The sequence below is a fragment of the Artemia sp. Qi Xiang Cuo genome, chromosome 6 (assembly GCF_049724085.1).
Source record: "Artemia sp. Qi Xiang Cuo chromosome 6, ASM4972408v1, whole genome shotgun sequence".
Classification (NCBI taxonomy): domain Eukaryota; kingdom Metazoa; phylum Arthropoda; class Branchiopoda; order Anostraca; family Artemiidae; genus Artemia; species Artemia sp. Qi Xiang Cuo.
The window spans coordinates 79,171,516-79,182,022 of NC_142799.1; the positions used below are offsets into that span (position 1 = coordinate 79,171,516).

A 10,507-nucleotide genomic window follows, 5' to 3' on the forward strand; every position below is an offset into this window, starting at 1 on the left:
ATGACACGTTATTCACTTAATGTGTTCCTTCCACAAAGTTTAGATTCCGCACCTGATCTTCAAACTTTTAAATCTAAGATTGTGCCAATATGTCGCGAATTCTCATCTCTCTTTGGACAAAGCCTAGAATTTTTAGTGCTGAAAATATTAAATGAGATTCTTGCATTGAAGGATACGAGTTGTATCTTAATACTCATTTCTTACTCTTCGTTACCATCCTACTCTTCGTTACATAATTACTAAGCGATACCATATAGTTAAGCGACATACTGATTAGTTTGACCTATACGAATAGTCACAAAAAATGCATGACTCTAAAAGATGGTTACACCATTTTTTTTAACAATAGCTTAACTCACTCGCTAAAACGGTCAGAAGTGTAAAGACTAAACATTATGCAGAAAATATTAAATATCATATTTTTTTGTAGAGGGTAAGCAGCTTTTTCTTATGGTGGGGTGCTTTTTATATCTTAATATTTTTTGTATCAATATTTTTACATCATTTTAATTTCAAAAATTTATTGGAACTTTGATCCTCACCAAATTTTATATTAAATTTAAGACCATTTCCACTACCAAAAAGCGAATGAAGATTTGCTATATGTTTTCCAAAGAAATTGTCTACGGATTGTTCTGTGTACCCGGATGACTGACCGTATTTTCAAACAGTAGGCTTTATGAAAAGGTTGAGATTGAGAGAAAGGTTGAGATGGCTAGGGCCGATCTGCAGATGAAGGATGACAGATTGCTGAATATTGTCCTTTTTGGTCAACCCTCCAGGGCTAAACGCAAACCAGGTTGGCCGCGGTTGGAGTGGGAGGATATCACAAAGAAACATTTAAAGTAAATAACAACTTCCTGGGAGGGTGTAAAGAATGATGCTTTGAGTAGATTGGGATGGTGGAGGAGAGTGGATAGCGGTGTTGGCCTCAGGCGGCTTAGTGCTGCGGTGAGTTGTTAGCAGTCGTATTTCCACTACCTACCTACGACGCATAATTGTTCAGGCTCCCTTTAAATTACTGGTATTTCTTTGTTCGCAAGTTTGTCGGAGCAACTTACTATGCGCCCTCCGCTAAAGAAAATCATGGTTCTGCCCTTGACTAATTGACAGACCAGAAATAACCTTTACCATACCTGAGACTTACATTGTACGCATTTTCATATAATATGCAGACTAAGGGTATCATCCAACTGCTTTATAAAACTATCCTCGATATAGAACTTCTTAACCTTACAATACAAAACCCAATTTTGTCCTGAATTACGAAAAAACTGTTGCGAGCTTGGTTCAAGTACTGAGGTAACGACATGTGTTTACGCACCATTTAAATGCAGCCCCATCTAATTACATTAGACTATTGGGGGAAAAGGCTATTTCTTTTAAGAAATACCAAGTATTTGACGGGTTTACGCTATCTGAAACCCGAAATTTGGGTGACGATTCAAAAAATTATTAGATTCTTGATCGAAGATGGTGAATAGACTATAGGTAACAATTGCTTCCAGCAATTCATATCTCGGAAACCTTTGACGTGACGCGTAACTCGGAAGAATGAAGTCTAAAGACTCCTTTGAAGAAAGATGGCTTTTATTTTCTTTAGGAAACAGAAACTCTTGAACACAAGACCAAATGGCTAAAATTGTGCCAGTAGGCCTATTTGTTTTCTATCCCCGCACACAACACCACCGCGGAAAGAGTATTTTCAGTGTTGTCGGCGTAGTGGACTGATAAAAGAGATCAACATCTGACAGGGGCTTTGGAATCAATTATACACAGCTAGTTTCATCCACAAACCGGCTTTCAAACATAAATTTCCATCCACAAACTGGCTTGGGGGGATTTCTATAAATATACAAAAGGAGACAAACTCGCTGGAAAAGTCTAAATCTTCCGAAAAGCAGGTGTAAAAACTGTTTCTGTCGCGATAGGCTCCATTTAATTGTGTTCTAAATAAACAATAGTTACGTTAAATAAATTTCTTATCTTGTTTCTACAACCCCGTATTAGAGCGTTACAGTGAGATCCTTGCTAAACATGGCAGTCCCACATACTGTGTACATCTGACTCATACCCTGGATTTTTAAGAAATACGTTGTAATTTTCCAGGTTCTATCTTTAGTGGCAATTGGAAATTAAAAGGAACAAAAATTAAAGTACCACATTTACAATTATATAAAGGACAAAAATAAAACATAAAGAACAACAAAAGCACATTCAATATGAAATTAAAATCGAGAATTCAAAGAGTCTTGCCCTCCTTTCCTTCGAATTTTGAGTAAGATTCTCAGAAACGTTAAACTTCGATTGCTCGACGCCTGTTTCCAGAATGTACGTGTTTGGGGGTCTGAAATATCGGAAGTCTGTCCCATTCATCCACTACCTAGGACGCAAACACAAAGAATTTTAAAACAAAAAACTTCCGACCAACGTTTCATGGACAACATTTGTCACCCGTGCTCAAAGTTATCAATTTTATGGAAGTTGTTTAATGCGACACTCCATTGTGTTGTTAGCAGCGACAGCTGGATTAAAAGTGAGGGGAATTCGTCAAATAAAGCCAAATACTCGGGAAAGTAAAAAGCGTTCAATCTATACCTTTGTGAGGGTTAATTTAAAAACTTTTTTCGCGGAACAAGTTTTTCAAAGAAAAGTAAAGAGCTTCATTAATCCAAAATGATCAGAAATAAATTCAAATAATCATCCAAGCATTAAACTACTACAAATCACCATCAATAAGTAAATGAAACCCTAAACGAACGTAATTACAATATATAACCGAGTCAAACTAAAAATGACCAAAATTTAGCATGAGTAGCACTAACAATCCCCAGCCTTCTAAAGACCAGAACATAATTTACACTTTACTGAAAAAAAAATAAAAATAATAACAATGGATTGTCAGTTTAATATTTATACACTCATGCTTATTTCTTAAAGTTTTCCATTTTTTTATTAAAGACAAAAAAGGGAAAACATCTAAAATGTATTTTGTTTTCAGTAAAGTGCAAATTATGTTCTGGTCTTGAGTAGGCATGGGGGTTTTCAGTCCTAGCCATGTTAATTTTGCTCCTTTAAGTCGTTTAAGTAGGCTCTTGGGAAGCAGCTGGTTGGCTTTCAATCACTTTTGACTCTTAAAAAGGATACTAGAGCTTCCGAATTCCAATCAAATGAGCCCCATTTGATCCAGTGTGTATGTGACCACCCGTTCCATAAAAACATTATACGCTCCAGTGCATAACTTACAACCCTTGCCCCTGGGCTCTAGGGGATAAATTCCACCATGGAAGCATTGTTATTTGCTATCTGGACTATTTTGAACAAAATGGCTATCTCTCAATTTCGATTGGATGCGCTTGGGGAAAAGCGGGCGCCAGGGACGGGGGGGGCTAGTCATCCTCCATCACTTTTTACTCTTAAAAGGGAGCTAGAACTTTTAATTTCCAATCAAATCAGCCTCCCCTAAAGTTCACACAGCCATCCCTTCCACAAATACCTTATATACCCAGTGGAATAACTTACCCCCCATGCCCCAAGACTCTGGGGAAATTGGTCAAACCTAAAGGCCTTATTATGTGATCTTTGGACTGTTTTCGAACTAATACCTATCTCAAAACTTCTACCGGATGCATTTGGGGAAAATAATCCCTGATGGGGAGTGGGCTAGTCACCCTCCAATCACTTTGACTCTTAAAAAGGGCACTAGAACTTCTGATTTCCAATTCAATGAGCCCTCTGAAATTTATACGAGCATCCTTTTTTGAAAAAAAAACAAACAAAGAAAAAGACCAAACATCAAAGTTTCATCTGTTTTTAAAACAGGCACTAGAACTTTTAGTTTCAAATCCAATTGGCTTTTTCAAAAGTTTCAATGAAATTGGTAGCTATTGTAGAGCAGTGCTGCCTATGGTACTGTTTATATGCGCTTTCGAAAACCTGCATGAATATACTACTACTACTATTACTACTACTACTACTACTACTACTACTACTATTACTACTACTACTACTACTACTACTACTACTACTGCTACTATTACTACTACTACTGCTACTACTAACTCGCCGCAGTACCAAGCCGCCTGAGACCAACACAGCTACGAATACTCCTCCTCCATCCCAATCTACTCAAAGCACCCCTCTTTACATCCGCCCAGGAAGTTCCCATGTCCTTTAAATCTTTCTTTGTGACATCCTCCCACCCCAGACGAGGACGACCTGCTTTCCGTTTACCCCCAGACGGTTGGTCGAAAAGAACAATCTTCGGCAATCTGTTATCCTCAGAACGTGCCCTAGCCAAGTCAACCTTTCTTTCATTATAGCCCTAGAAAATGAGATTGAACCACATTTTTCGTACAGCCTACTGTTTGAAATACGGTCAGTCAGCCAGGTACCCAGAACAATCCGTAGGCAATTTCTCTGAAAACATCTACCGAATCTTCATCCGCTTTTCGGAGCGCCCATGCGTCAGAGCCATATTTGACCACTGTCATCACTATAGCTTCCAATATTTTAATCTTGGTTTGCAGACTTATCTTCCTATTCTTTAAAACCTTTAAAGAATAGGAAGACAAGTCTCAGGCAACTTCGCCTGCTCCCACCGTCTTTACTAATAGTACTACCTAGGTAAGTGAAGCTACCCACCTGATCAATCTTTTCGTTAACCAACGTCACCTTTTAATCTTTACTTATTCCTAGTCCTAGTGATTCATTCTTCTTAATTTTCATTATTTTCATTAATTTTCATTAATTTCATTATTAACATTAATTTTCAACCTATTCTAGCACCTTGAACTCGCAAAACCTCTAAAAGTTCATTCATTTTGCTCACACTTTCATCTAGGATGCTTAAACTATGAGCATAATCTACGTCCAGGAGAGTTTTTCTTCCCCATTTGATTCCGTGGTCTCCCATTGCCTTTCCTGTGCTCTTTAAGACAAAGTCCATCAAAATGATCCATATAAAGGGGGATAAAACATAGCCCTGCTTAACTCCTGATTTAATACAAGACCAGCAGCTAATCGCATTTCCTACCTTAACCGCAGCAGTATTATTCTCGTACATAGTACTAATCACTTTAATGTATCTCTTTAGTATACCATATAAGGATAAGAGCTTTGCTATAGCTCTTCTATCAACTGAATCAAACGCTTGCTCATAATCTATAAAACTTGGGACCAAAGGTGTTTGACAACTCAAGCATTTCTCAATTACTAACCTAAGTGTTAAAATTTGATCGACACAACCTCTAGCTTAGCTAAAACCGCACTGTTCTTCTATTAAATTTTTGTTTACAGCATCTCTCAGTCTAAAAAGTATTACATTCTTAAGTTATTTCCTACCTATAGATACCAGACTAATGCCTCAATAATTACCACACTCACTCTTATCACATTTCTTATACAGTGGTTTAATTAAGGTTTTCCTAAAATTGTTAGGTACTTCCCCTGTTTCAAAAATCTTATTCATAATCTTCAATAACTTATTTCCAACCTCAGAGCCACCATATCTAAGAAGCTCATTTACCACACTATCAACACCTGGAGCCTTAATATTTATTTAACCCTTTTAGTACTGTTGCTAATTCTTCCTCACCAAATGAATCTTCCTTCACATCCAGTGTATCACAAACTTTTTGATATTCCTCTATAGTTTTTCCTGCAATTCTATCTCGTTTTAGCATAGTCTCGAAATGTTCTACCCATCTCTCTTTAACTCTTTTCTTATCATTAATTGTGACCCTGTTCATATCATCAACTGGGACAAGTCCAGCTTGACTACTCCCTCTTAATTTATTAACATACCAGTAAAATATTTTACTATTATGCCGTCTAGCTCCATCTTCCAGATCCTCAGCAGTCTTATCCGTGGCCTCCACTTCAAGCCTTCTTAGTTCATATTTCAATGCTTTCTCCACATTCTTTACATTCCTTTTATTTTCATATGATCTATCACTCAGACAATTCTAGTACAAGCCCCTTCTCCTCTCTATTAAACATAAAGCTTTTTCCGTAATATCCTAGAAGCGTTCCTAATTTTCTTCCCTCAAACACCATCAGCAACTTCACAAACTTGTTTTCTAAAATCATTCCAACCATCTTCTACATTGTCTAATTTTAAACTCTAAAGTTTAGCATTCAACTGTTCCTGGAGAGTTTCCATGAAATTCTCATCTTGGAGTCTACGAATATCATAACTTCCAAAGAGGTAGTTACCCTTCCAAAACTTCAGCTTTAAATTAACCCTAGACACTACTAGATGGGGATTTTTTACTTTTAACATCAATAACATCACTTTAATATACCCTACCTAGCATGGGCGTAGGCAGCATATTGTCTAGGGGGGAGCAGTCGATAGTGTGCTGGAGTTTTATCAACTGCTTTTCCAAACAATCTGCTTTTTCAGCCATATCTAATGTAAATTTGAAGGTCTAGGGGGGGGCAGCTGCCCCCTGCCCCCCTCCCTACGCCCGTGCTACCGAGTGTCTTGTATTGATTAAATAAAAAATAAAAAACAAGTTCTTTTTTTACTGAAAGTAAGGAACAACATTAAAGCTTAAAACGAACAGAAATTATTCCATATAAAAAAGGGGCTGTCCCCTCCTCTTTACTCTAAATTTTTTGTTGTTTTAAAAAATAGACTTGTGAGAAAGAGCCAAATTTTAGCGTAAAGAGCAAGGTGTTGAGGAAGGGACAGCCCCTTTCATATACGGAATATTTTCTGTTCCTTTTAAGTTGTAATGTCGCTTCTTACTTTCAGTTAAAAAAATAGTTTTTTTATTTAATTTCTGAAAGTTTTCGAATTAATTCAGCTTTGATTTTGGCTCACCGTAAATGAAAAATTAAAACGAAATTTGCATATTAATTTTACTTTTTTGGGGGGTAAATAGCTTTCTCGAAATTTTGTTCTGACGTTACTTACGAATTAACTTACGTAACGAACTTCTATATTCGTAAGTTTTTATTACGTATATTAGGGAGTTCACCCCCCCCCTAGTCAATACATCACTTTTTACGCTAAAGTTCGAATTGTGTTCGAATGAGTTAACTCCTGAATCACAAAGGCCGTTTAATTAGAATAGATAGCTTTTTTTAAAGTACTAAAAAACACCTTGGCGTAAAGAGCGAGGTATTAACGAGGGGGTAAACCCCCTCATATAAGTAATAATTTCTGTTCGTTTTACGTCTTAATGTTGCTTTTTACATTCAGTTGAAAAAAACTTGTTTTTTTATTTAATTTCCTATCGTTTTTAAATAATGCTGGGAAATCAGGGAATCATTTTTAGAGTTTGGGTTACTATAGAAATGTACCTTCCCCCAAGGAAACATCTTCCATGGAAAGATCCTCCCCCGTAACTCCTACTCCGATCCCCCCCACCCGAAAAAATCCCTCCTGAAAACGTCTGTATGCTTCCCTTTAATCAATACTATATGTAAACAATGGGCAAAGTTCCTAACTTGCAGCCCTTCCCCCGGGAGCTCTGGGGCATTAAGTTATCCTCAAAGACATACTTATTAGATTTTCGACTATGCTGAACAAAATGGCTATTTAAAAATTTAGAGTGGGTGACATTGGGAGAAAAATGAGCGTGGGAGGGGGTTAAGTTGCCCTCCAATTTTTGGGTTACTTAAAAAGGGCACTAGAACTGTTAATTTCCGTTCGAATGAGCCCTCTCACGATATTCAAGGACTACTGGATCGATACGATCACCCCTGGGAAAAAACAAACAAAAAAGAAAAAAAAATTAATAAACACGCCTCCGTGATCTTTCTTCTCGCAAAAAAATAGAAAATTCCACAATTTTGAGAATAGAAGCTTGAAAATTCTACAGTGGGGTTCTCTGATACGCTGAATCTGATGGTGTGATTTTCGTTAAAGTTCTATGAATTTTAGGGGTTGTTTCCCCTTTTTTGGAAAATTAAAAAATTTTCTCAGGCGTGTAACTTTAGATGGGTACGATTAAATTTGATGAAATTTCTATATTTGAACTCAGCATAAAAATTTGATTCTTTTGATGTATCTATTGGTATCAAAACTCCATTTTTTAGAGTTTCGGTTACTATTGAGCAGGATCGCTCCTTACTTACAGTTCGTTACCACGAACTGTTTTGTCCTGCCAGTCTGTGGCTTACTACAACATAATCAATAAGGTTTGTTGCCTTACCATTACATGAATTCCATGTTAACTTATCGGCCATTTTATGACCAAACACCGTATTGGTTGTAACTAGATTGTTATACCTACAAAATTGCAACAGTCTGTAGCAATTTCTGTTTTCTTTTCCTACATCAAATTTGCCTAGGCTAGGATACCAACTATCCCTATTTCTACCGACCTGGGCGTTAAAATCTCCTAGTAAAATAACATATTTTTACATTGGACCCTGTCTATTTTCTCCTGTAATTGTAAGTAAAATTCATCCGAATAACTAGTATCTCTGTCAGTCGGTTCTATAGGGCGGTATACTACTATAACTGATACCCTGAACTTTTCAGTCATAAAATGAGCAATTAGTATTCTATTGTTAATACCTTCCCAGCCTAAACAAGGCTTAGCAGCTTCCTTATTCATCATGAGCCCTACGCCCTGTCTATATACCCTATCCTTCCTGTCTGAGTAAACAAATTCTATATCACCTAATTCAAGCTTCTTACCCCTGGGATATGAATTTCTAAAACCCCTAATAAGTCCAGTTCAAATCGACTGAAATCGCCAGTCAAAAAGTTGATACGATAGTTAATTTTTAACGTCGTAACATTCCATGTTCCAATTTTCATGTTCTTTAAATCACTAAAATTATTTTGGCCTCAGGAAAAGCAATGATCCCGGATTCCAGTGCAGGACGAGTATCAACATATGTTCTCAAGTCTACACCGGAGCGCTTAAGCCGGCTTAGAACCGAATAGCAAGAAGTCTCCGGGACCTCCAGTATGAAGAGGCATTGTGCAATCCTGGGCCCATCTTGGTCATAACATGATTTTCAGCACTTGACGATGCTTTTCTATCAAGAAGAGTCGAAATCCTGCACAGACAGTCTCAGGCCTATTACCTCCGACTCACTATATATTCATACCAACAAATATTATGCTACTTCAGGGAGGCAGCCCATAGTAGATGAATTCGCTAGGAACAGGTTTTTCAGCTCGAAAACGCCCGATAAGACAGACCAAGCCCAGAAGAATTATCCGCTGATCAGAATAGTTCAATTGAAACTCTTCCTAGGCGTTCCCTAAAAGTTTCACCTTAATACTCTAAGCGTCAGTAGTGGCAGCAACTGTAGTGGCAGCATTAATAGTACTAAAGCTTTAATAGTAATAACACTAGCACTAGTAGCAGCAATAGTATTAATGTATTGCCTTTTGGTCATTTGAATATCATTCTCATCAGTTTCTGGAAGTTCCATATTATACAATTAGCCGTGGCTATGCCATTGCTGATATACAATTTCGTTAACCTGTATAGAAATATACTTTAAGTGATTTTCATCTTAATGCTCTTAGCCTTGCCAGTAGTTGCAATAGAGGTTGCTGCGGTAGTATTATTAGTAGTAGCATGTACATATTGCCTTTTGGTTAATCGATCTTCCTTTAAAGCACTGTCTGAAAGTTCCAACTCAATACTCACATGCATTCTTGAGATACTCTCTTTTGACAATGTGCATGCACTCAATGTGTTTTGATTTCGTTGTCTTTTGATTGTCATTCTTTTGAATATCTTATGTTTCTTCTCAATATTTTAAGCGTATTTCTGTGGTTGTAGTAGTTCTAGTGGTAGCAGTAGTGGTGGTGGTAGTTGTATTAGTAGTAGTAGCTTACATATATTGCCTTTTTGGTCAATTGATCACCTCCCTTATCATTTCTTGAAAATACCAAAAATTAATATACTCAGTCATTCCTGAGTTACGCCATTTTGACAACCCGTAGCCATTTTGACAACCCGTATATACTTAACCCGTTTTGAATTTGACATGAACCTTATCTGGAAGGCTCACCTGAATGCGACTGTTAGAAAAGGGCACTAGTAATTTCAATATCCATTCGAATCATCCCCTTTTGAAGTTTCTTCATAGAGCGAAGTGCCCTGGTCTAAAATAAAAATAATAATAGTTAATGATACATTATGCCTACATCGCTCTTTACTGAGATTTCTATTTGTTATGTTTACTATTTTGCAACTAAAAATTTGAAATCTTTGGCGAAAAAACAAATAAAAACATACTCTTCGGGAAATGTCCTTCATACGTTTGGTTTGATTTGCCCTTTACTGAAAAAAGCCGTATAATCGTAAACAATTATTCATTGTTTTTTGAATCGCGACAATTATCTCCTTATATTTCTGTAGTTTATTTCGCTATAAGTCTGTAAGAAAAACAGCAAATAGTGTTCTACTGTTAAGCAACAGGTTTTTTTTTTTTTTTTTTTTTTTTTTTTTTTTTTTTTTTTTTTTAAACCTGAAATAATACTTTAAGATTTGCCCAATACTGAATTAAATAATAAAAAACAAGT

The 10,507-nt window shown here is 36.7% G+C and overlaps 1 long non-coding RNA gene across 1 annotated transcript; it reads right to left on the bottom strand.

The window, feature by feature from the left end:
* Positions 1-2,157: 2,157 nt before the first annotated feature.
* LOC148951635 (uncharacterized) lies at positions 2,158-10,089 on the bottom strand. The gene is made up of 3 exons (XR_016141881.1): positions 9,994-10,089; positions 9,627-9,666; positions 2,158-2,383 (listed from the first exon to the last, which is right to left on the bottom strand). It is a non-coding gene; the product is annotated as an uncharacterized LOC148951635 (long non-coding RNA).
* Between the last annotated feature and the right edge of the window lie 418 nt (positions 10,090-10,507).